The sequence below is a fragment of the Bos grunniens genome, chromosome 6 (assembly GCF_055505025.1).
Source record: "Bos grunniens cultivar Pamir isolate PY7600 chromosome 6, Bosgru_T2T1.0, whole genome shotgun sequence".
Taxonomy (NCBI): Eukaryota; Metazoa; Chordata; class Mammalia; order Artiodactyla; family Bovidae; genus Bos; species Bos grunniens.
In genome coordinates this window covers 38,904,585-38,932,365 of record NC_141170.1, presented here as the reverse complement: position 1 = coordinate 38,932,365, position 27,781 = coordinate 38,904,585, and the positions used below count along the sequence as shown (strand labels likewise).

The following is a 27,781-nucleotide window of genomic DNA, read 5'->3' as shown; positions in this document are numbered from 1 at the left end:
TGAAACATTGGCAGAAAAACATTAAAGGGAAGCAAACTGGAATGACAGAAAAGAAATTTACTTCACAGTAATTTAGGAGATAGTCAAAGGAAAAGTTATATAAGAACTGAGTTATCAAAAACTGAGCTCAGGTCAAGATTAAAAGCTAAAAAAAGGAAAATATGGGTGCCAAAAATTATAAAATAGAATACCGGTAAAGCAAAGATCTTACCATTTAAAATCCTGTAGGGTAGTTCAAGAATCTTGGAATATCTTCTAAGAATAACATGTAGTCCCTGAAGGATTTTAAGCAAAGAAGTTAAAAGGAAAGTTTTGTTTTGATAAAATACAATGAAAACTATAAGAATTAATATGGGTAGACTGGGAGGGGTATATGTTTTGGGGGGCACAGGCAAAGAAGATGCAGTCTTGATGTATCAGTAGCTAGCAAGGAAAAAGTGGATGATTCAAGAGTAGCTTAGGAGAGACCTAGGTGTGAATTGGTAATTTATATAAAGTTTATGTAAAAATGTCATCTGGAATATATCCTTAGATTTCTTAGTCTAAGCAAGCATGTGTGGTAATGACAATGATTTACACTGGGAATACGAGACAATAGAGTGATTACAATTTCTCACTCTTTTAGGTACATTTGTTTGGGGTATCAACAAGACATTCAATTGGAGAATTAAGTTATGTGACAGTTATATAGATTTGAAGTTCAAAACTGTGGACTTGTTTGGAAATAAATGTGAGGAAATTTCAGTATTCGATGGTAATTGAAAAAATCAAAGTGGAGGAATTGAAGTTTTATGTATTGATATATGTGGTTAGGCAACCCAATGATTCTATATTTTAATTTTTAAAGATAACTTCAGATATTGACAAATTCTATGTGTTAATACATTCATGAACAAAACAAAGAGTGATATTTTCAGTCTGGTTGATGTCTCTGATTTACCTGAGATTTTTGTATTATAAAAGACAGATTTTTAGTAATACTCACTCTTCAGAAAGCATTTAACGACGTTGCTGTGTGCTCAGTCATGTCCGATTCTTTGTGACCCCATGGACTGCAGCCCACCGGGCTCCTCTGTCCATGAGATTTTTCAGGCTGGGAGTGGGTTGCCAGTTCCTTCTTCAGGGGATCTTCCCAATCCAGGGATCAAACCCATATCTGCATACCAGGTGTATTCTATACCTGCTGAGCCATCTGGAAAGACATTAAAAGATGTCATGAAAAGTGTGAAAGTGTAAACTTCTTTTGCTGTCTCATACACAGGGTTATTGTTATCATCTTTCTAAATTCCATATATATGCGTTAGTATACTGTATTGGTGTTTGTCCTTCTGGCTTACTTCACTCTGTATAATAGGCTCCAGTTTCATCCACCTCATTAGAACTGATCCAAATGAATTCTTTTTAATGGCTGAGTAATACTCCATTGTGTATATGTACCACAGCTTTCTTATCCATTCATCTGCTGATGGGCATCTAGGTTGCTTCCATGTCCTGGCTATTATAAACAGTGCTGCGATGAACATTGGGGTACACGTGTCTCTTTCCCTTCTGGTTTCCTCAGTGTGTATGCCCAGCAGTGGGATTGCTGGATCATAAGGCAGTTCTGGTATGGGGAGGGAGGAGGGAGGAGGGTTCAGGATGGGGAGCACATGTATACCTGTGATGGATTCATTTTGATATTTGGCAAAACTAATACAATTATGTAAAGTTTAAAAATAAAATAAAATTAAAAAAAAAAAACTTCTTTGACGTAATTTAAAGATGTTACATTACAACAAACAAGTTAAAGATGTATTTTCCATATTAAAAAATGGTTCCATTGTACATAACTCAAGATTTTGTGGAACACTGACTTTGCTCATTACTAATGATAACATGGCAACAACTTTTAACCATGAAGATAAATAACCACAACTGCGAGGATATCAGTATGCATCAAACATTCCAAAAATACATCTCACTGTAATATGATTAATCTTAAACATACTGATGATATTTAAAACAAAAGCATTATTAAAATCAATTTTATGCTATGGCAGAGTTTCATGACTGGAGTTCTGTTTATAATTCCAATTTCTGGAGAACATACTGAATCTTTAACATTTATAATTCCACGTATTTTTCTTGGTCAGTTACTTTATACTAATGATTATTCTATTTAAACTTTGTAGAATAAAGATTCATCTTAAAATAAAGATAACTATTTCCAGTTTTTTAAGGAATCTCCACACTGTTCTCCATAGTGGCTGTACTAGTTTGCATTCCCACCAACAGTGTAAGAGGGTTCCCTTTTCTCCACACCCTCTCCAGCATTTATTATTTGTAGACTTTTGGATCGCAGCCATTCTGACTGGTGTGAAATGGTACCTCATAGTGGTTTTGATTTGCATTTCTCTGATAATGAGTGATGCTGAGCATCTTTTCATGTGTTTGTTAGCCATCTGTATGTCTTCTTTGGAGAAATGTCTATTTAGTTCTTTGGCCCATTTTTTGATTGGCATACACACTGAGGAAACTAGGAGGGAAAGAGACACGTGTACCCCAATGTTCATCGCAGCACTGTTTATAATAGCCAGGACATGGAAGCAACCTAGATGTCCATCAGCAGATGAATGGATAAGAAAGCTATGGTACATATACACAATGGAGTATTACTCAGCCATTAAAAAGAATACATTTGAATCAGTTCTAATGAGGTGGATGAAACTGGAGCCTATTACACAGAGTGAAGTAAGCCAGAAGGACAAACACCAATACAGTATACTAACGCATATATATGGAATTTAGAAAGATGGTAACAATAACCTGGTGTACGAGACAGCAAAAGAGACACTGATGTATAGAACAGTCTTATGGACTCTGTGGGAGAGGGAGAGGGTGGGAAGATCTGGGAGAATGACATTGAAACATGTAAAATATCATGTAAGAAACGAGTTGCCAGTCCAGGTTCGATACACGATACTGGATGCTTGGGGCTAGTGCACTGGGACGACCCAGAGGGATGGTATGGGGAGGGAGGAGGGAGGAGGGTTCAGGATGGGGAACACATGTATACCTGTGGCAGATTCATTTTGATATTTGGCAAAACTAATACAATTATGTAAAGTTTAAAAATAAAATAAAATAAAAATAAAGATAACTATATGCCACAAATGAAATAATACCTTATACTAAATGATGACAACTTAATGTTTTCTTCTTGGTAGATAAATTTTGGTAATTGAGGAAGCTACTCTGTAGACATGGAGTTCCATAAATCTTTAATACCAAAATGTCTCCCCTCATCTTAAACTGCCTGATGTGAAAATTTTTCTATCTACTTATTTTTGTAATAACAAATTAATCACATTGTAAATCTATTCTATGTACATAGTGAAGAAGCAAAGTTAAAGGTATGAAAACTGCAACAAAAGTAATTTTCGAGCATAAATTATGAAAATTTTCTAAGAAGCATATGTGTCTTCATTCTTGTGTTTTAGAAAATCATGTCTACAAATATATATGTTGCCCTGATACATCAATTACTGACTTTAACATATTTTGGATATTTTTATGCATCACTAAATATAAATCTACATTTCAGTTATTTTAATAGCTGTTCAATTTCAATAACAGAAGTTTAATTTGACAGTAGTGACGAAAGTGCTGCAAATGCCAGCTTAACCAAACTGGAGAGTTATACAATAACCAGCTTAAGAGGATCTTAAGGCTTGACAAGACATTTCTGTTGAACATACAAAACTCAGTTTCGACCCTACCATGTAATAATTCAGCACTCCATCAATGTTACTTCACCATTTCTTATTGTTATCTTTTGAATGGCCAGAGCTTACAAAATGTTTCTTTCATTCATATCTACAGACATCATTCTTATTTTATGCTAATTTGTGTGCTGTATGAATCTTAGGTTATTGTTTTATGTTAAATTAATTATGGTAGCATGTGGTCATTTATATGTTCACATCTTTATTGATTTTGAGACGGTATGAACTCTCAAAAGACCTGCATTTTGTTTCCAAAACTAACAGATCACTTCAAAGGAAGCAAAATTTCCCTTTTGCAAGTGAACTTTCTGTGCCTAAAAGTTGAGACGGGGACATTAATGTGTTTGAAAACATATTTTCCAAGGTTTCTGAAAAAAATAAAATGAATGTTACACTACTAGCACTACTGCTTCTACAAAATATTATTTTTGAAATACATAAATATAAAGCAGTACAGTTACCAACGCACAATAGATTAAAAACTATAAGCCAATATTTAGCCAAATTCATTAAATAAATTTTATTCTATATAACTTTTATAAGACTCAGTTCAGTTCAGTTCAGTCGCTCAGCCGCGTCTGATTCTTTGCGATCCCATGTATAACAGCACACCAGGACTCCCTGTCCATCACCAACTCCTGGAGTTCACTCAAACTCATGTCCATCAAGTCGGTGATGCCATCCAGCCATCTCATCCTCTGTCGTCCCCTTCTCTTCCTGCCCCCAATCCCTCCCAGCATCAGAGTCTTTTCCAATGAGTCATCTCTTCACATGAGGTGGCCAAAGTACTGGAGTTTCAGCTTTAGCATCATTCCTTCCAAAGAACACCCAGGACTGATCTCCTTTAGAATGGACTGGTTGGATCTCCTTGCAGTCCAAGGGACTCTCAAGAGTCTTCTCCAACACCACAGTTCAAAAGCATCATTTCTTCAGCACTCAGCTTTCTTCAGAGTCCAGCTCTCACATCCATACATGACCACTAGAGAAACCATAGCCTTGATTAGACGGACCTTTGTTGGCAAAGTAATGTCTCTGCTTTTGAATATACTATCTAGGTTGGTCATAACTTTCCTTCCAAGGAGTAGGCATCTTTTAATTTCATGGCTACAATCACCATCTGCAATGGTGATTTTGGATATTTTGGAGCCCCCCAAAAATAAAGTCTGACACTGTTTCCACTGTTTCCCCATCTATTTCCCATGAAGTGATGGGACCAGATGCCATGATCTTAGTTTTCTGAATGTTGAGCTTTAAGCCAACTTTAAGAGACTGGAATACCAGACGACCTGACCTGCCTCTTGAGAAACCTTTTCATGGACAGGGAGGCCTGACATGCTGCAATTCATGGGGTCACAAAGAGTTGGAAACGACTGAGCAACTGAACTGAACTGAAGCCAACTTTATCAGATTAACTGCCTTAATACTTGAACTCTTCCATTTAAAAAATAATAATAATGAAATAAAATAAATAACAGCCCTGGAATATATTTCTGACAAAATATTCAATGTTTTCTTACTTTATTAAATTCAGTGATATAAAATTACTGGAATTTGCCAAACCAGACTTTCTGAATTCCTGTAAAGAATGACAAGCCACCCTTTCAAGCAAAAATGAGGTGAGATAATTATGTTTCCATCTATATTTTACAATAAGAATATTTTTCCTGAAAAATGACAAATTATAGTTCAATATTCCCTCATTCTAAAGTTCACCACTCAAAGTTCAAACTTGGTCTAACCTTTGGGAGTCAGTTTTGAAACAGGCCTTCAGAATTTTCTGCAGGTTGAGTTAAATGAATAGTCATAGAGCTGATAGGTTATTGAAACATGTTCAATATTTAAAGACATATTTCATAGTTTGTTCTCTCTAGTATGTCAAATAACCTAATAGAGAAAAAAAGTTCTTTTTTTTTAATAGAGAAAAGAATTGTGCTAAATAAGGTCAACATTTCTGTTAAAAGATAGGCATATTCACTTTGACAAATATCTATAATGTAATGATATAAGCAGATCTGCATAACTAAATATCAGGTATTAGACAAGTGACCATTATAATAATTTATGAGCCTCAATTTTCTCACCTGTAATGTCAGTCATTTTATTAGTTGATTTCTTATTTTCCTTCTACCTCTATGATTATATCATTCATATGATTGAATCAAAAGGTGTAAAACCTTGCTAAAAAAACTGCCTTTAAACAACAATCTGCATTTTTTAATTCATATTTTCTTGTTACAGATTTTCCATGATGAAATTACTAGTAACTAGAGTCTGAAATGTCTTAATTTTTTGTTGTTGTTTTTGCACTTATTATCAAACTTGAGTTTAAATTTGAAGTAACTAAAATTAGAAAATTATTGAATATATTAGAGTGGTGGTGGGAGAAAGGGCCAAGAGCTATATTAAAGGAGGGGATAAAAATCAGTAACAAACAAAAGAAACAAGAATAGGTCACTGAACATCTCTCTCTCCAAATGTTTGCAGAAAACAATGGTTTCAATATTCTGAGTGAACATGATTTGATAGTAAAAGTACACTTTCTTAGCTGAATAAAACCATATCATGTTTTCTCTTGCTTTAATTGTAGAATCACCTTTATTCTGTTTTATTTCAAAGCAATTCTTCCAAAAATGCGAGTGTGATTATGTCACTCCCAACTTAAAACTATTCAATGCCCTTTCATTTCTTTTAGAATAAAAATATTCCTAAAAACTATCATGTCATTAATGGTATAATTCTACTTAGTTATCTTTTCAAGTTTTGTTCCAATTAGTGTTTTCTTTTTTTTTCATTGTGACAAAAGTATTTTCCTCTGGTTTTAGCTTCTAACCTGTTAGAACTTAAAACTCAGTATATATAAGCCAATTTGAAATGCAGGTTAATGATATCAACAGATACCGTATCAAAGAAGATATACAGATGGCAAATAATGTGAAAAGATGTTCTGCATTATATGTCATCAGGAAATGCAAACAAAAACAATAAGAAATCACTACAAACCTATTAAGAAGGCCAAAATCCAGAATACTTAGGACCAAATGCTAACGAGGATATGGAGCAAAGAAACACTCACACATTGGTGGGAATACAAAATGATATAGCTACTTTTGTAAGAAAAAAACAAACTGAGTTTCAGACTAAAAACACTCTTAGTATACAACCTGGCAATCATATTCCTTAGTATTTAACCAAATAAGTTGAAAACATGTCCACACACAAACTGATATTTTAAATAAGCTGATACTTAGAGCAGCTTAATTCGTGACTGTCAAAACTTTGGTGCGACCACAATGTTACTCAGTAAGTTAACAGATAAACTATGGTACAGTCAAACAATAGAATGTTATAAAGTGCTAAGATGAAATAAGCTATCAAACCAGGAAAAAACAATATGTATTACTAAGTGAAAGAGTGAAGGCTATGTGATTTAAACTATATGATATTCCAGAAAAGATCTCTGACTATGAAATCAGTAAAAAAGATCGGCGGTGTCTACAGTTCAGAGGGAGAGCAGGAATGATTAGGCAGAGCACAGAGGATTGTTACACCAGTGAAACTTTTCTGTAAGACATTAAAATGGTGGATACATGTTATTATGCATTTGTCCAAACATATGCATAGCATCAAGAACAAATCCTAATGTAAACTACAGACTCTTGGTGAGTCTGTACTATACCTGCACTGATTGTAAAATATGTACCACTCTGGTGGGAGTGATGTAACTGACTGACTGACTGGTGGGAGAATCTGATTAAGGGGGTAGCAAGGCACATGTTGGGCTTCCCTGGTAGCTCTGTGGTGAAGAATCCACCTGCCAAAGCAGGAGAGCCAAAAGACGTAGGTTTGATCCCTGGGTCGAGAAAATCCTCTGGATGAGGAAATGGCAACTCACTCCAATATTCTTGTCTGCCCAATCCCATGGACAGAGGAGCCTGGGGGGCTACAGTCCACAGGATTGCAAAGAGTTGAATGCAACTGAGTGTGCACAGAGGGTACTCAGGAATTCCATACCTTACTCTCAAATTTACAGTGACCATAAGACTTCTGTAAAAAAAAGAAATCTAATATATACTAGACTTTATATATAATATATATATTTTTGTTGTTTCTTATTGTTTAGTTGCTAAGTCACATCCAACTCTCTGCAACCCATGGACTGTAGCCCTCCAGGCTTCCTTTGTCCCTGGGATTGTTCAGGCAAGCATATTGGAGTGGGTTGCCATTTCCTTCTCCAGGAGATATATATTTTATATACTACATACACCCACTAGAAAATACAACATTTTAAAAAAGACAAAACATATACAAAGCAAGGATATGTTCCTTTACCAGAATTTTCATACAGTGAAGAAGAAAGTAAATCAGTAGAATCATCTTGGGAGACTGTTTAGCATTGTCTATTAAAGCTGAATTTATGCAAACACTATGAATCAGAATTTCCATTCCTAGGTATAGAGCCTATAGAACAGGTACATATATTATAAAAAAAATAGGAATATGAATGTTTATACCAGCACAACAGGATGAAAAATATGGGTACATAAATTTCAATGTAATTATCTGGAATATTGTAAAATAATGAGAATGATCTAGAACAATATGTGACATTATGTATCTCACAAACATAAAGGTGAGTTAAAGCAACTAGATAAAGAGTGTACTTTATATGAGGCTATTTATATAAAGCACAAAACAGTAAAAGTTAATATATTCCATGAGAAGTTGAAATATTAATTCTCTAGGAAGAGTTGCCAGTCATTACTTGAAGGATAACAGAAGGCTACTTGCGTTCTAGTGCAGTATCTCTTTTTTAAGCTGATTTATGGTTTCACACTATTGTTCAGTCTGTGAAAAGTCATTGATCTAGATGCTTAGGTTCAGTTTTCTATAAAATTTTAGAAGTCTTTTTAGGGAAGTAAACACTAGTATTAATAATAAGATCCTCTTATATATAATGAATATAATGTAAATATATTTCTTTTACTTTGATAAACTGTGAATTTCATTGTAATATATAAACACCTTTAAAATTTTCATTTATTACATTTTAATTTAATATAATATGTTGATGAAAGTATTAGTGCAGTTCAGTTCAGTTGCTCAGTCATGTCCAACTCTTTGCGACCCCATGGACTGCAGCATGTCAGGCCTCCCTGTCCATCACCAACTCCCAGAGTTTACCCAAACTCATGTTCATTGAGTCAGTGAAGCCATCCAACATCTCATCCTCTGTCATCCCCTTTTCCTCCTGCCCTCAATCTTTCGCAGCATCAGGGTCTTTTCAAATGAGTCAGCTTTTCGCATCAGATGGCCAAAGAATTGGAGTCTCAGCTTCAGCATCAGTCCTTCCAATGAACACCCAGGACTGATCTCCTTTAGTATGGGCTGGTTGGATTTCCTTGCAATCCAAGGGATTCTCAAGAGTCTTCTCCAACAAAAGATAATATTTTATCCAAGGCTCATCAACTGATATGCTGCATCTGCAAACTGAATTTGAAAGTTTCTCTCTATGCTGCTTCTGTCATCAATTTTCTCCAATTACTACTGTTACTATTTTTCCCATATTAAAAATATGGCAACATATAATTTAAATCTAAAATGCTCAGAATACCCCCACCTAATATAATTTGCAATGTGTTATATTGGCTTTAGTTTGTACTTTTAATGCTCTAAAGTGGCAATTATAATCTACATGCCCATTGTTGTTCAGTCTACAGAATCTACATGCCCATGAGACATCTTCTACTTTAAGTTGAATTCATTTTCCATGTTTGTTCATGAAATTCAAATGCTCATCTTAAGAACTTCATATTATCTGAACTAGCAGGTCTGTTGGAGCATACTCAAACATTTTGCTGTATTGGTCATTTTGGTCTGTTTAATTAGTTGTTTCTTCCTTCCTTCTTTCTTCCCTCCTCTCACTTCTTCTGTTCTTTCTTTTCTTTTCCATTGTTCCTTTCCTTTTTCTTTTATTGGTATTAAATCTCTCTTTCTAAATAAAAAAATACGATAATGATTTAACGTGTGTGTCACTCAAGTCATCTACAATTCTGAGACCCTGCCGACTGTAGCCCAACCAAGCTCCTCTGTCCATGGGATTCTCCAGGTAAGAATACTGGACTGGGTAGCCATTTCCTTCTCCAGGGGCTCTTCCCCATCCAGGGATCAAACCCAGGGCTACCTCACTGCAGACAGATTCTTTACTGTTGGAGCCATCAGAGACACCCTAAACATTTAACATGATTATAGTCATTTGAGCAAACTCTGGGAATAGCGGAGGACACAGGGGCCTAGAGTCATGCAGACCATAGGTCTGCAAAAAGTCAGACAGGACTTAGTGACTGAACATAAACAAAAATAATGACTTAATTCAAGAGAAGAAAATGTTAGGAGTAAAACTTAAAATTAATAAGTCAAAACCTTTCCACATAAATAAATGTGCTGAGTCGCTCAGTCATATCTGACTCTTTGTGACCCCATGGAATGTAGCCCACCAGTAACCTCTGTCCATGGGAATACTCCAGGCAAGAATACTGGAGTGGGTTGCCATGCTCCCCTCGAGAGAAACTTCCCAACCCAGGGATCAAACCCAGGTCTCCTACACTGCATGTGGTTTCTTTATCAACTGAGCTACCAGGGAAGCCCAAGAATTCTGGGGTGGGTAGCCTATCTCTTCTCCAGGGGATCTTCCTGACCCAGGAATTGAACTGGTGTCTCCGGCAGGCAGATTCTTTACCATCTCATTTACCAGGGAAGCCATGTATATTTTTTTTATTTCCTTCCAGCATAGTTTCTTCATGACCAAGATAATTGTGATGGTGTGATCACTCACCTAGAGCCAGACATCCTGGAATTTGAAGTCAAGTGGGCCTTAGAAAGCATCACTACAAACAAAGCTAGTGGAGGTGATGGAATTCCAGTTGAGCTATTTCAAATCCTGAAAGATGATGCTGTGAAAGTGCTGCAATCAATATGCCAGCAAATTTGGAAAACTCAGCAGTGGCCACAGGACTGGAAAAGGTCAGTTTTCATTCCAATCCCAAAGAAAGGCAATGCCAAAGAATGCTCAAACTACAGCAAAATTGCATTCATCTCACATGCTAGTAAAGTAATGCTCAAAATTCTCTGAGCCAGGCTTCAGCAATACATGGGCCATGAACTCCTGGATGTTCAATCTGGTTTTAGAAAAGGCAGAGGAACCAGAGTTGAAATTGCCAACATCCACTGAATCATCGAAAAAGGAAGAGAGTTCCAGAAAAAATCTATTTCTGCTTTATTGACTATGCCAAAGCCTTTGACTGTGGATCACAATAAACTGTGGAAAATTCTGAAAGAGATGGGAATACCAGACCACCTGAACTGCTCTTGGGAAACCTATATGCAGGTCAGGAGTAAACAGTTAGAACTGGACATGGAACAACAGACTGGATCCAAATAGGAAAACGAGTACGTCAAGGCTGTATATTGTCACCCTGCTTATTTAACTTATATGCAGAGTACATCATGAGAAACACTGGGCTGGAAGAAGCACAAGCTGGAATCAAGATTGCTGGAAGAAATATCAATAACCTCAGATATGCAGATGACACCGCCTTTATGGCAGAAAGTGAAGATGAACTATACAGACTCTTGATGTAAGTAAAAGAGGAAAGTGAAAAAGTTGGCTTAAAGCTCAACATTCAGAAAACGAAGATCATGGCATCTGGTCCCATCACTTCATGGGAAATAGATGGGGAAACAGTGGAAACAGTGTCAGACTTTATTTTTTGGGGCTCCAAAATCACTGTAGATGGTGACTGCACCCATGAAATTAAAAGACGTTTACTCCTTGGACAGAAAGTTATGACCAACCTAGATAGCATATTCAAAAGCAGAGACATTACTTTGCCAACAAAGGTCCGTCTAGTCAAGGATATGGTTTTTCCAGTGGTCATGTATAGATGTGAGAGTTGGACTGTGAAGAAAGCTGAACACTGAAGAATTGATGCCTTTGAACTGTGGTATTGGAGAAGACTCTTGAGAGTCCCTTGGACTGCAAGGAGATCCAACCATTCCATTCTAAAGGAGATCAGCCCTGGGTGTTCTTTGGAAGGAATGATGCTAAAGCTGAAACTCCAGTACTTTGGCCATCCCATGGAAGAACTGACTCATTGGAAAAGACTCTGATGCTGGGAGGGGTTGGGGGCAGGAGGGAAAGGGGAAGACAGAGGATGAGATGGCTGGATGCTATCACTTACTCGATGGATGTGAGTTTGAGTGAACTCCGGGAGTTGGTGATGTACAGGGAGGCCTGGCGTGTTGCAATTCATGGGGCTGCAAAGAGTCAGACATGACTGAGCGACTGAACTGCACTGATAGTTTACTAGATTCCATTCCAACACAAAATTTCATACTCCCCTGATCTATTTTTTAATTTTTTCACTTGATAGAAAATTGCCAAATGATGGTCTTTATAACTTGAGCTTAATTATCTTCAAACTTATAATCATTATTATTAACATAACATCTCCTCTCACCACCACTTTAGAACATTATATTCCAGCCACCATTCATATCTTTTTTGATCAAGTTTCCATAATACTCCATTTTCAAATGTCCCCATTTTTTCCTCAAAATAGTTTTTCCTCAAAAATTCCCTCTTTCAGGAATTTCCTCAACTGGGTAGAATCTTCCCCATCCTCAATACATAGATTTAGTTTTTATATAATATGTGAAATGTTCCTATTTTCCATCAGCCAGAACAATTATCACCATCTTTCTTGCTACTATAATATATTTTTATCACTGTATGATTAATTTAAATAGAACTTAAAAGGCCCTTTCACAGTCTTTGGTACATAATAGATTCCTAGTGAAGACTAAATAACAAAAACAATATATTCTTATGATGTTATTAGTAAAATGAGAAATACATTTTTATAATATGGTATTTCCCTTCTCCTAGACGTTGAGTTCATTTGAAAACACAAATAATGCTTCCTCAGTTCAGTTCAGTTCAGTCACTCAGTCATTTCTGACTCTGCAACACCATGAATCACAGCACGCCAGGCCTCCCTGTCCATCACCAACTCCTGGAGTTCACTCAGACTCACATCCATCAAGTCGATGATGCCATCCAGCCATCTCATCCTCTGTCGTCCCCTTTTCCTCCTGCCCCCAACCTCTCCCAACATCAGAGTCTTTTCCAATGAGTCATCTCTTCACATGAGGTGGCCAAAGTCCCTCCAAGGAACTCCCTCCAAGGAACACCCAGGGCTCATCTCCTTTAGAATGGACTGGTTGGATCTCCTTGCAGTCCAAGGGACTCTCAGGAGTCTTCTCCAACACCACAGTTCAAAAACACCAATTCTTCTGCACTCAGCTTTCTTCAGAGTCCAACTCTCACATCCATACTTGACCACTGAAAAAAACATAGCCTTGACTAGATTGACCTTTGTTGGCAAAGTAATGTCTCTGCTTTTGAATATGCTACCTAGGTTGGTCATAACTTTTCTTCCAAGGAATAAGCATCTTTTAATTTCATGGCTGCAGTCACCATCTGCAGTGATTTTGGAGCCCAAAAAATAAAGTCTGACACTTTCCACTGTTTCCCCATCTATTTCTCATGAAGTGATGGAACCAGAAGGCATGATCTTCGTTTTCTGAATGTTGAGCTTTAAGCCAACTTTTTCACTCTCCACTTTCACTTTCATCAAGAGGCTTTTTTGTTCCTCTTCACTTTCTGCCATAAGGGTGGTGTCATCTGCATATCTGAGGTTATTGATATTTCTCCTGGCAATCTTGATTCCAGCTTGTGCTTCTTCCAGCCCAGGGTTTCTCATGATTTATTCTGCATATAAGTTAAATAAGCAGGGTGACAATATACAGCCTTGACGAACTCCTTTTCCTACTGGCAACCAGTCTGTTGTTGCATGCCCAGTTCTAACTGTTGCTTCCTGACCTGCATATAGGTTTCTCAAGAGGCAGGTCAGGTGGTCTGGTATTCCCATCTCTTTCAGAATTTTCCATAGTTTATTGTGATCTACACCGTTAAAGGCTTTAGCATAGTCAATAAGCAGAAATAAATGTTTTTCTGGAACTCTCTTGCTTTTTCGATGATCCAGCGGATGTTGGCAAATGAGTTAATTTGAAAACACAAATAATGCTTCCTATATTACTATAAATACGTATCTATATTTTAATATATAAACACAGATACATCCCCATCCAAATACATATTTTTCAGATATTCTAGATAATTTAAGATGATAACTTTTTATTACATCAAAATGATATCCAATAGTGGATTCACTTCCCCCTTCCTTTTGTTGAAACTGATATTTATTCTGAGAGCTAAATCTGAAGAAAATAAGATCTTTGTAAAGTATTCTTTGAATAATATTTTGAATTTACACCTCTTTCTGGTTACTAGCAATCTCAAATCAGAGAGCTTACCTATATTATCTCTGGTGCCCTCATTTAAGCAGAGGTCAGTTCATCTGAAGTTCTTGGTTAATATAAATTGTCATATGAAAGGTAAGGTAATAAGTCTCATACATTTGAAAGCAAATTTCCTTAGTTTTATCTCTTTATTATACCATATATTTTTATAAATACACTGTACACTGTGAATGTATATGCAGATATATGTGTGTATATTATTTATCCTATATGTTTAATTTCAAATAGTTTGAAAATGTGTTATGGAAGCTATCTGTTTTTATAATTATTTCAGATATACATTAAACTTAGAAATATAAACAACATAAGAATGGACTTTATATTTTGTAACTTATTTAACTGTTTCACACTTTCTGTTAATGAGAACAGAATTATCCTTCCTTGGATACTTTTTTTTTAATTCTAATATCTCTATAGGTTAAATACTCAGACCTATCTATTTTGTATCCAACATTTGCTTTTCTAAACATGTATAACTTTGTCTAAAATTATAGCTTTTTTCTTTTTTATTTTAATTGGATAATTGCTTTATAATGTGTTGACTTTTGCCATACAACAACATGATTCAGTCATAAGTATACATATATCCCCTCCCTCTTGAGCCTCTCTCTCAATCCCCCATCCCACTCCTCTAGGCTGTCCATGAGCACTGGGCTGAGCTCCCTGTGCTATATAGCAATTTCCCACTAGCTATCGATTTTACACGTGGCAGTGTATATATGCAGTGGTGCTCTCTCAATTTTTTCCATCTTCTCCTTTTATCCAAAGATCACACCCTAGATGTTTAATTTTTTCTATTAAGATTTTAAAAGTGGCAAACTTATCTACTGACATGTAATTTCAAAAAAAAAATATTTATCAAATCTATGATGTGTAAAAGCTTCCCAGGTGGTTCAGTGGTAAAGAATCTTCCTGCCAATGCAAAAGACATGTGTTTGATCCCCAGGACAGAAAGATCCCTGGAGAAGGAAATGGCAACCCGCTCCAGTATTCTTACCTGGAAAACCCCATGGACAGAGGATCTTGAGCTATAGTCAATGGGGTCACAAAAGAGCCCATCATGACTTAGCGACTAAATAGCAACATGATGTGTTATTTTTTTAATATATATATAAATGATTAAGTTCCTAAGCATCGTTTTATCAAATATATACCAATACCAATATACAGATTAATTTATTTGTAATTTGAATAAAGAATAACTCCCTGATTAAGGGAGAATGTAGCTATTGAAAGACCAAAGCTAGTAAAAACAGTAGCAACAGTGACAATAACACTACCCATGCTGAACCATCGATTCAGACCTAGAAACTATGGAATCTCATACTAACTATGCAAACTAGCATGCTCCATTACCAATATTTCTTTCCCCATTAACTAAGAAGATGATTCAGGAAGAATGAATCAAAGGAAAGATTTTAGTCTAGCATTTTTTCTTTTAAAAAGATTTTTTAGTAATTTTTCAATATAATTTAAAGCTTGAAATTTAGAAAAAAGTAAAAGTAAAAACATTGTAAGTTGTACTTGACTGGCATTAATTTAAGTAATGTGTTGACAGTGTTTGGCACAGGATTTCAAACATGTTAGACATCCACAAACACACAGATCAATCAGCATTAAATATTAGCAGGTGTTATTTTTGGAAGTAAATTATTTTAGAGTTTTTTTTAAGTATTTCAATAATTAAAATAACTAGACATAAGCACATTCATGGGCTTCCCAGGTGATGCTAGTGGTAAAGAACCTGCCTACCAATGCAGGAGGTGCAAGAGACATGGGTTCGATCTCTGGGTAGGGAATATCTCCTGGAGGAGGGCACTGGCAACCCACTCCAGTATTATTGCCTAGAGAATTTCATGAACAGAGGAGCCTTACTTACTACAGTCACAAAGAGTCAGACATGACTGAAGTGACTTAGCACAGCATTGCTGCTAAGCTAAGTCACTTCACAGCACAGCACAAATACACTTACTAAATAAACCACTAAGAATAGAAGACCCTATGCTTAACAGAGGACTTCCCTGGTGACTCAGTGGTAAAGAATACCCCTACCAATGCAGGAGACCTGGGTTTGATCACTGGGTTGGGGAGAACTCCTGGAGAAGGGAATTGCTACCCATTCCAGTATTCTGACCTGGAGAATTCCCTGGACAGAGGAGCCTGGCAGGCTATACTCCATGGTATCAAACAGTGTCAGACACAACTGAGTGGCTTTCACCAATTCAGGAGCTGCAGTTTCGATCCCTGGGTCAGAAAGATCCCTTAGAGAAGGAAATGGCAACCTATTCCAATATTCTTGCCTGGGAAATCCCATGGACAGGGGAGCCTGGTTGGCTACAGTACATGGGGGTTGCAAAAAAGTTAGACACAACTTAGCAACTAAACAAAACTAGCTTAACAGACCCAGAGAACTAACTACTTTCTCCACTAATATATAAGATGTGTAAGATCTTATATATCTTTCAATATAATCTTTCAATAAACCCCACTTAATTATTGGCATTGTAATAATTGCACTTTTTGTGTCTCAGTTTAGCATAGAACATCAGTTTATACTTGAACACTTGTAGTTTTGAGTCTCAAACATGCTGGGCAGGCTAGCAGGCTACAAAGTAAGGTAGGGTTTCTATGTTATAATAGTCTTGAGACAGAATTCCTTCTATTCTGAAACATCTGTTTTTCCTCTTAACTCCTTGAACTGGATGAGACCCACCCACATTATGCAGGATAATCTCCTTTACTTAAAATCACCTAATTATAAATGTTAAGTAGTCACATCTATTGATACAAGCTACCTTCACTGCAACACTGTAGTGCTTTAGCAAACATCTGACCATAAAAGCCTAGCCAAGTTAACACGCAAAATCAAGTCACCAAGACAAAGTCACTCATCTTCCTGTGGATGAAGTGAAGTGAAGTGAAGTCGCTCATTCATGTCCAACTCTTTGCAACCCCATGGACTGTAGCCCACTAGGCTCCTTGGTCCATGGTATTTTCCAGACATGAATACTGGAGTGGGTTGCCATTTCCTTCTCCAGGGATCTTCCCGACCCAGGGATCGAACCCAGGTCTCCCACACTGTAGGCAGATGTTTTACCGTCTGAGCTACCAGGAAAGCCCATCCTGTGAATGAGTTGCATGATATTCACTGTTGTTACTTTTAGTTTTCAGGCCTAGGCTTATCCGGAGATTATATAAATTACTGTGAACAGAAAATAGATCAGAAACCTTCACAACATTTCTGTTTTCTTGTGGAATTTGCTATTATTCTGTTTCCCACATGGATTGAATATGTGGTAAAAATATTAAAATATATCTCCTTTCAATCGACTAATCTTCTTTACATCATAAGGACCTCTTAAATTTGTTTTGAAAACATATTTCCTCTTTCTGAATATTTTCTAAGATTGGCAGATTTAGCAAATTAAAAAAAAAAATCTAGGACTCCAGGCTAATCTGAATTTGTGATAACCAGCAGATAAAATTTTAGTGTAAGTATATCCCAAATACTGCAAATGATACATTCATTCATATCCCAAATAGTGCAGAGATACCAGAAAACTATTTGCTGTTTATCAGAAATTCTAATTTAACTGGGCATCCTATATTTTCTCTGACAGCCTTATCTTGTTTTCTCAGTCTTCGGAAGTAGACTCTCTGCTGCTCTGGCATGTTACCTGCTACTCCCCAAGGCATCAGCTGCCTCTCCCACCTGACTAGAATGTATAAACTCACATGAAGTGAAGTGAAGTGAAAGTCGCTTTTCTGCTGCTGCCAAGTCGCTTCAGTCATGTCTGACTGTGCGACCCCATGGACTATACAGTCCATGGAATTCTCTAGGCCAGGATACTCAAGTGGGTAGCCTTTCCCTTCTCCAGGGGATCTTCTCAACCTGGGAATCTAACTCAGGTCTCCTGCATTGCAGGTGGATTCTTTACCAGCTGAACCACCAGGGAAGCCCACATTCACATGATATCTGATTATATTTTTGAGCTTACAAACAGAGATAATGTTCTATTCTTCTCTGCACCTACAGCACATACAAAATACCTTTATCTTAAAGAGCAATCAGTTAATCTTTGTTCACTAGATTAGTATTCTGTTTGTTCCTCCTTCCTATTTAGCACTAGCCTTTGAAAGAAAGAGCAACTCCATGGATTATACAGTCCGTGGAATTCTCCAGGCCAGAATACTGGAGTGGGTAGCCTTTTCCTTCTCCAGGGGATCTTCCCATCTCAGGAATCGAACCCAGGTCTCCTGCATTGCAGGCAGATTCTTTACCAGCTGAGCCGTTGAAAAGAGTTGGACACAGCTGAACAACTTTCATTTTCACTTTGAAAGAAAGAGCACAAAAATAATATGAATACTAATATTCTTGAGTGTTCTCTATCTTCTAAGCATTTTCCATGTACTATTTCTGCTGTATTAGCATACATGAGTTGAAACAAAACCTTAAGATTTTGCAAAATCATGCACTGAATATAAGCTGAAGATTAGAGAATTCAAATCATACACAATTTTGCAATCACAGAACCAACAAAAACAGTAATGAGGACTTCTAAGGTGGCTCAGTGGTAAAGAATCTGCCTGCCAATGCAAAAGACGCATGTAATGTGAGTTCAATCCCTGGGTTGGGAAGATCCCCTGGAGAAGGAAATGGCAACCCACTCCAGTATTCTTGCTGGAAAATTCCATGAACAGAGGAGCCTAGCAGGCTACAGTTCATAGATACTGTAAGTCCAAAGAGTTAGATACGATTGAGCAGACACACTAACAATTATACTAGGGCATAAGAAAGACAGGTTACCTTCCTAATAAGTAACAATATACTAAGGTAAATAAAGTATTTCACATTGAGATGAATAAAATTATGGGAGACTTGATATAAAGAGAAAAAGGAAGTGTGGTAGTTGTTTAGTTATGAAGATATGAGAAAAGTAATACAAATCTAATGGAACTGTGAAATAAGCATATCCAGGAAACAGTGTGCTATCAAACTGAGCAACACATGAGATGCCTGGGCATCGTGTACAATACTGCATTGTGTTAAGACTTACTGTTTCCTGTTGCATATTTCATTTTGAGTATAGCTGCGTTTATCTGGAAAAACAAAAAAATAAATTTAAAATGTTGATAAGAATTTAATATGGACCAACATAAATTCTTCTGGTATGTTATCTTAACATCTCTATTTACCAATTGCATGTAAGCTATTTTACATTACAGAAACTCATTAAGGTGCTGTATTTTATGAGTTAAGTTATTTTTTAAAAGTCTATTCACTTAAGAACCAGTTTTTATTATCATTTTACAGAGAAAATATCTTGGGAAAAATGTTTTGTAATATAACCATGGATCATAGCTAGTGAAATTGGAATCAGGGTTCCAATTTAGACCACTGGAGCACATAATCCTCACCCTTATCTATGAAGATGTGTTTGTCTTTTTGAATAGTTGCCTTTATACTGATGTTGTAGATATTGACATTGATATTTTAAAATTACACAATTCATATATCTGGAAAATATTTAAAAATTGCTACTTTATGTCCTCTGCTATATACAGAACACAAGAACATATAAAATTCAGCATGTCAATCCCATTCTTGTTTCTAAGGTCATGTTTTTTGAATTACATCATTTCAAAATCAAAATGCTAAAAGTGGTTTGTAATTTAATAATAGCTTTATGACACTCCAACCTCATTTGTCAAAATTCCATTCTTTGAGATATGCCCTCATATCTATGGAGATAAGCCCTTGAAAGCCATGTGTAAATTTTATAAACTTTTCTTCCCTGCCTTGAGCTACAGCTGGACACATTATTCAAGTAGAATAATCATAATCTTTCTCTGAAATTTAGAATTTCAATCCATAGTTTTCACTCACACTTTGATATAACTAGCATTATATTATATAAACTTAGGAAAAGTGGGGCAATCATACCCTATTATATAAATTTAAAAAGCAGAAAAATTAGTCTGCAATATTTACAAAGGAAGAGGTGTGCTTTCACAGTAATAAGGGATATGAGACAATATAATTGCATTTTCTTACATATTGATGATTTATTACTTCCTGGTCCATTCCAATATTTAGCTGATCTTTTGTTCTTAATTTATAAAAACTGCCTGCAATGCAGGAGGCCAGGGCTCAATCCCTGGGTCGGGAAGATCCTTTGGAGAGGGAAATGGCAACCCACTCCAGTATTCTTACCTGGGAAATCCCATGGACAGAGGATTCAGGAGGGCTACAGTCTGTGGGGTTGTAAGAGTCAGACATGACTTAGTAACTAAATTACAGCAACACACACATACACAATAAGAAAATATTATTTTATATACTAAATGTATTTTATATTTTACAAAATAAAAAAAATTTATATATAAAAATACACAAAATATTTCTTTCAAATATACATGTTTTTACTTTGGTAAAAGGTAATTTTTAAAAGGTAAAATATAATTTTATAATACTTCAGTGCAATAAAAGATTTTTTAGTGCAATGAAGATTTTTTTCAGTGCAATAAAAGACTATTTTGTTTGAAGATAAGTTACTTTATGGGATTTTAGAAGTTATTCTTTGATACATTAAATAAAGAAATACTCACAAATATTTCTGGTTATTTTTGCTGGATTTTTACAGAAATTAATTATAATAATTGGTAATAAAAACTGACCCTTTAAGTATTTTTATTTTAAAAAGGGCTTTAGAGGTCATCAATACTAAACATTTTATACAGATTTAAAAAATGGGATTTATCTAGACAGAAATCTGACACTGCTAATGTTTCCAATGGGGAAACTACTTTCTACTAGTATTTGCTATGTGTCTTCAATAATGGAATGACTGTTATAGAAAATTTGCATTAAAAAATGAAATTCTTAGGCTTCTTTGAAACTTACTTGTAGCCTCTCAAAATCTGTATACTTGTTAGGCTTTAGAGTAGTCATACTATTGATTATTTTTATTTAACTTAATGCCAAGCATTATCATATAGTACAATCAAGATAGAATGTAATTTTCTTCTAATACCAAGTTCAAATCTGACTTCTGTCCATTATAAGATAAAAAAACACAGAGACAGGGAAAGAAGAATGCATGATTTATTCCAATGCAAAACAAACAAAACAAAAGAACATAAAACTCTCCAAAGCTGACAAGGACATTTCCCAACAGTGTCAGGTAGTAGACATCTGTCAGAAGCAACAGTCAAGCAGTCTAAATGCGTGCTTTAAGACAGCGTTCACAACATAAAATGAGTCAATGAATTCAACCAAACAAGTTATTTTCTTCCTCTGTTTTAAGATGTTTTTCTATTGGCAGTGTGATTCTCCTCAAGCAGCTCTATAAGTAATAAGAACTTTAAGCAATTCAGAATCAAACTTATATTAGGATACACTGAACTTTTCTTGTTTTTAAATAATGAAACTGTTATGATAATCACTGAAGTCTACTACTTGTAACTTTGCTCTACAGAAAGCCTGTCTGTTGTATACAAGTGCAAGTGCTTGCTGCTGCTGCTGCTGCTAAGTCACGTCAGTCGTGTCCGACTCTGCAACCCCATAGATGGCAGCCCACCAGGCTCCCCTGTCCCTGGGATTCTCCAGGCAAGAACACTGGAGTGGGTTGCCATTTCCTTCTCCAATACATGAAAGTGAGAAGTGAAAGTGAAGTCGCTCAGACATGTCTGACTCTTAGCGACCCCATGGACTGCAGCCTTATCTTCCCATAAATTTAGGAAACAATCCAAATTTGTGGTTAGATGTAGCATAGTTCTCTTTCTTAAATTTTGTGCCTTTATAATGTGTAGCATTTTATTCTACTTAATGATGAAGGCCTAAAGTACATAAACATTTCAATGGCTGGCTATGGTGTTTATTTGAAAGGCTGTTTATGCAAATTATGTATAAACTAATTTGAGTATGAATTTACTGTTAATTTTATAGCTAAAAATGTAATGTAATTGCCACAGTTTTGCCAAGTGGAATATTTTTAATGATTTAAATAATTCTGAGTGAAAGGATATGTGAATTACACCGGAGGCTCTCTAGGCTTTTTCATATAGTATAAGCTATTGGGATGCTTTGAAGGTATCAATTTACTACCTAATGATATACTTTTATTAATATAATTAAAAACAAAAAATCAAAACAAATTTTATAAGAACTGGTAAAGTTCTAGTGTGGTGATATAGAACCCATTTTTAAAAAATTCTTTATTTATTTTGCTATGTCAGGTCTTAAGTTCAGAATGTGGGATCTAGATCCCTGATTGGGGAATTGAACCCAGTCCCCCCACAATGGGAGCTTGGAGTCGGCCACTGGACCACCAGAGAAGTCCTTAGAATTCATCTTAATAGCTCTTAATTTTACATATCATTGTCAAATAGGAAATTGCACTGAGTCAAGATTTTTTTAATGTATTTATTAATTTATTCATTGATTGATATTCACTTAATACATTTGTGCCAGACATTCTTCTAGTCCCTAGGGATACAGCAATGAACAAAGAAACATATCTCATGAAGTTTATATTCTAGCAGAAGAGAAAATGGGGGCGGTGAGTAAATAAGTGTGCTGTTAGGTAGTAGTAAGTTCTCTGGAGAAAACTGATGTGGAAAGTCTGATAAAGCATAATAGGGTAGGAAGTATTTATTATTAAGTGAGGAACAGAGAAGTTTTAAGGATTGGGGGCAGGAGGAGAAGGGGACAGGAGGAAAAGGGTATGACAGAGGATGAGATGGCTGGATGGCGTCACCAACTCGATGGATGTGAGTTTGAGTGAACTCCGCGAGCTGGTGATGGACAGGGAGGCCTGGCATGCTGCGATTCATGGGGTCGCAAAAAGTCGGACACAACTGAGCTACTGAACTGAACTGAACTGAAGTAAAAAAAAAAAAAAGGCATAAATTTTGAGTAAAAAATAATTTACAATGTTTTTAAGTAAAAAATATCCATCCAACTGGATGAAGATTAGGGACAAAATTTTTGGATAAAGTATTCCAAGAGAGGCAAAAGCCTTGGAAAAGTATAATATCTGGTATGCTTTCTGAACAGCAAAAAGACCAATATGGCTCAAGAAGAATAGTGATGGTGGTCAAATAACAAAAAATGATATCAAAGAGGAAACAAGGTGGGGAAGATAGGGAAGATTTGAACTTACATACAGTTTGGCTCTTCTCTAGGTGCAATGTAAAGAAGGTTTGCTGGGTGTGTACAAAGAGTCCCATCATATACTTTGACAGGATCACTGAAGTTGTGCTGAGGCTAGGGTGAAGTTAAGCAATGCTGAAGTAAGAGACCATTAATACAATGTAGGTAAGAGACGTAGATGAGATCTATGTAGTGATAATAAGTCAATTACAAATACATTTTACAGAGTCAACCAATTTTGCTGACAAATTGAATGAGAAATGTTTAGAAAGCAAGATGTCAAAAATACTCCAAGATTTTGGACTAAACTAGTCCAAAATGTTTGGACTAAACATTAACTGCTAATAATAACATTAGATAAAACTGTGGAAGTAATACTTTCATAAGATGGGGGGAGGTAGGATAAAAGAGTTTAGTTTTGAACCTGTTAAGTTTAAGATGCTTATTTGCTATGTGTATAATGATTTGAATTGATGGGGAACATTTTAAGTCTGAGATAATCTGACTTACATTTTATTTAACAGCATATCTAGTTTGCTAAGACTAGAAGAGAATGTAAAGGAAAAGTCCAAGCTAATGTTAGAAATAAGAAATTGGCTCTTATAATGTAAGTATCAAACACAATGAATACATCATCCATTTCCAACTAAACTACAAAAGTCAGAAATATATTGGTTACTATTGAGGTCTGAAAAAAAAAAAACAAACAATAAACATGTCTTAAACTAAAGATTCAAGTTGACAACTTTTTATAAAATAACCTCTACAGGAAACCAATAGTATTCAAAAAGACCAAGCCCCTATTATTTACATTGTTCATAATTCTGACTAGCATTTGTAACATATGTTCAGAGAGAGAGAGAGATCAGAGATCAATTGCTCAGTCGTGTCCGACTCTTTGCGACCCCATGAATAGCAGCACGCCAGGCCTCCCTGTCCATCACCAACTCCCGGAGTTCACCCAGACTCACGTCCATCGAGTCAGTGATGCCATCCAGCTATCTCATCCTCTGTCGTCCCCTTCTCCTCCTGCCCCCAATCCCTCCCAGCATCAGAGTCTTTTCCAGTGAGTCAACTCTTCGCATGAGGTGGCCAAAGTACTGGAGTTTCAGCTTTAGCATCACTCCTTCCAAAGAAATCCCAGGGCTGATATCCTTCAGAATGGACTGGTTGGATCTCCTTGCAGTTCAAGGGACTCTCAAGTGTCTTCTCCAACACCACAGTTCACCAGCACACAAATGATCATGCTGAAGTTTACTCAAAATGGTATTATATAGGGTACAATAGAGTTTAAAGTTATCTCACTTTAGAAGTTAGGTTTGTCTAAGGAGGTTGAGTGTTTCATCCACCTCAATTCTCTGGTGAAATTTTAAGGGGATTGAATAAAACCAAGTACCAAGCTGACAAGTAAAAGAGCCTCAAATAGTTCTGATCTTGAAAGCTATTGATTTATAACTTGATTACCAAGGATAAAATATCACATTTTCCAAAGATTATTCATCCATCAATAACACCAAACAATATACCAAATATGGGGATTTCTTATTAGGTAAGAAGTTAGGCATGAGCAAGGAGGAGTAGCCTAGCTGAAAAAGATTCAAGATAATCTCTAAAGCCCACCCAAATACTGCTCCAGTGTGCCCAGGAGAGTGCACAGATATACTACAAAATAACCACAGAGACTTTTCCAACTCCAGTGCATGCTCCCTAGACACTAGCACAAACTATCCACTGGGGTTTCTCTAACTCCTGCACATTCTCTCCTTGATGCACAGCTGTGTGCTCAAGTGACCTCAGACATCCAGGAGCCCATTAAGGGTTCATAAATGTTCTATACATATATACACCTGACTAAAACAGACTCTATTATGCATGAAAGACATGCACAATAGAGCCCATTGTTATGTAACTTGAAACTGTCAATCAAAACTTTAGTCCATAGCCACCTAGATGAACACATAAAACCCTGTCTTGAAAAATTCATCATTTCCACTCCAGTGTTTCTATTGGCTTGGACCACCTCTCCCTTGAGGCATTCTCTCTGTTCTTTTCTTAATAAACTTGTTTTCACCTCAGTTAAGACCTCAGATTCTTCTTTATGTCCTTACCAAGAACTGAGACCCACAGGGAGGTCCTCTTTCGGGTCCCCTGGTAACATTTCTTAAGTCATCTTTAACCTCTACAAGTTTTTACTTTGACTGTATTTTTATACAGTTGAGTGAGTGACTTAAGTCAGTCTAGTAATAAATTGGGTTAAAAGTTTTTTTTTTTTTTTTTTTTTTTTTAAAGGAGTGAGTTTTATGGTATGTGAATAATATCTCAAAGTTATTTTTCAAAAGACTCATGGAGAGAAAATGGAGAGTTTCAGCCTCCGCCATCTCAGAAATCAGATCCTACATCTTCAGTCCCACCAAAGACTGCCCAGTGAAACCAAAAATCAACCCTGAACAAGCCCCTGGTGGCTTTACCACCATATCCACTATACCCAACACTAAAGAAGCAGCAGCTTAGGAAGACAGGAGATAATATTCCAAAGACTCTCCACCCAACAGCAGCTCATGTCTTAGCACGTAAAGTTATATCCCAGCCCTGCATACATCTCTCCATATCCCAAACAGCAGAAACCTCAAAGAAGCAATTTGGGTACACTAGACAACCCAGAAAAGCCTCCTCTTGGGAGGGAGGAAAAAAAAAAAAAAAGTGTCCTTGGGGCAGAGCAAGGCCACTGCCAGTCATGAGCTGTAACCAGAACAGAAGGTCTGTGGCCCGGTCCCCAACTCCACCCCCAACACCTGACTGATCCTCCGGTCGAGTCCTTTCAACAGGAGAAGGAATGGCAGCTGGGGAAGAGCTCCCATAAAAGCAGCAACAGCTCCACCTAAGCTTCTTGGAAGACCAAGGGTAAAATAATGTTCACCTCTAGAAGGAAGTGTAGATCCACCTCTAACTAGGAAACCCCTGAAACCGCCCAACACTCTCTTCTAATCACACAGTCTTGTGATACATCAATAGATCAATCAATAAACCACCCAAAGGTGTTTATATATAAACCCAAAGGTGGTTTATACATTGAGGTAGGGAAGAGATCATCAGATTAAAGGTCAGAAGGCCTGGACCCTAATCTGGATCCTCTGTTCAAGTGCCCAGACAACCAAGGAAGCCAACAGGCTGCCACTCAGCCTCCTTGACGTTCAACACTGCCAGAGGACCACACAAGTTCAAAACAACCTCTCAAAAACAGGGCTTTCCAGTGCTCCCCTTTACCTTTGAGAAGAACCTGGGACTCAGAAAGAGCAGCCTGGCCCAGGTCACACTGCAGGCCTGGACTATCCAGAGCATCTGGAGGCCTGCCGTTCACAGTCATCGGGGCTTAGGGTACCCTCAGCAAACCCCCATTCAGTCAGTCGCTGCTCTGGATAACAAGGCTATGACCAGAGAGGGACGGCCCTGGGCCTGGATCACACCTCCAGCCCGGGCCATGCTAGTGTCTCCTCTACTGGGATGCAAATCCTGGGAACAGACTGGTTTGTCAGCCCAGGTAGCCTACAGAGGTACTTGCATAAGGGGTGAAGGTAGGGGGTTCAATGGATGCCCTAACCCAGCGCCCCCTGAATAGACGGTACACTGGGGATAAAGAGGAATGGTTAGGTACCCAGCGTTTACCCTGCAGAAAGACTGAGGCTGGGAGGATGGCCGCAGAAACTTACCAGGCATGGCGCAGCCAAGGCAGGGTTGATGGTGTGCAGGGCGGCAGGGGAGCTAGAACAAGTAGGTGTTCCCCTCGTTGAGTATTAAGTTTCCTTGCTCCTAGCCTGGACAACCACGGCCAATAGCTGTGAAGTCACTTCTCTGTGCTCCGCCCACCCAGATTAAAGGAGCCTCGGTGCTTCAGGTTTTCAGCCCACACCTGACCCCCTCCCCCACCTCCCACCACTGGAAGGAGAGCTGTATGGCTGGCTCCATGGTCTCCACAGCTAGAGCAAACAGGTCAGGCAGCCCACCGACGGGGCTGCCAAAGGCTCTCTGTCCGCTCTCACTCATTTACCCTGAGAAATTAAAAAGACTTCTATTTAGATTTACTATTGCTTTCTTGAAAACAGTTGGTTTCAAAGTACTCCCTATTAAGCCAAGAATACAGACCTGAAAGGCAGTCTTTACATATTTAGTGTGTTTAGAAATTATGTTGGCTACATTGGTCTCTCAGGCTACCTAATTACCACTGATTACACCCAGCTTTGGTAAACAAACTTAGGTGCCAGACAATTAAAAGGTTCTCCATTGGAGTGTGCAAGAAACTACACCCTCCTTTGCTCATGATGCTTGCTAGAAGTTTGGCAAAGGAATTATGCTGGATTTCTTTAAAAGGAACCAAAACAATACGCTTCAAGGAAATAAAGTCTATTAGCTTGAATCAGTGCTGTTT

At 37.1% G+C, this 27,781-nt stretch overlaps 1 long non-coding RNA gene across 1 annotated transcript; it reads right to left on the bottom strand.

Annotated features, from left to right (window-relative positions):
- Nucleotides 1-208: 208 nt before the first annotated feature.
- Nucleotides 209-27,199, bottom strand: LOC147370599 (uncharacterized). The gene is made up of 3 exons (XR_015166028.1): nucleotides 27,066-27,199; nucleotides 986-1,192; nucleotides 209-275 (listed from the first exon to the last, which is right to left on the bottom strand). It is a non-coding gene; the product is annotated as an uncharacterized LOC147370599 (long non-coding RNA).
- Between the last annotated feature and the right edge of the window lie 582 nt (nucleotides 27,200-27,781).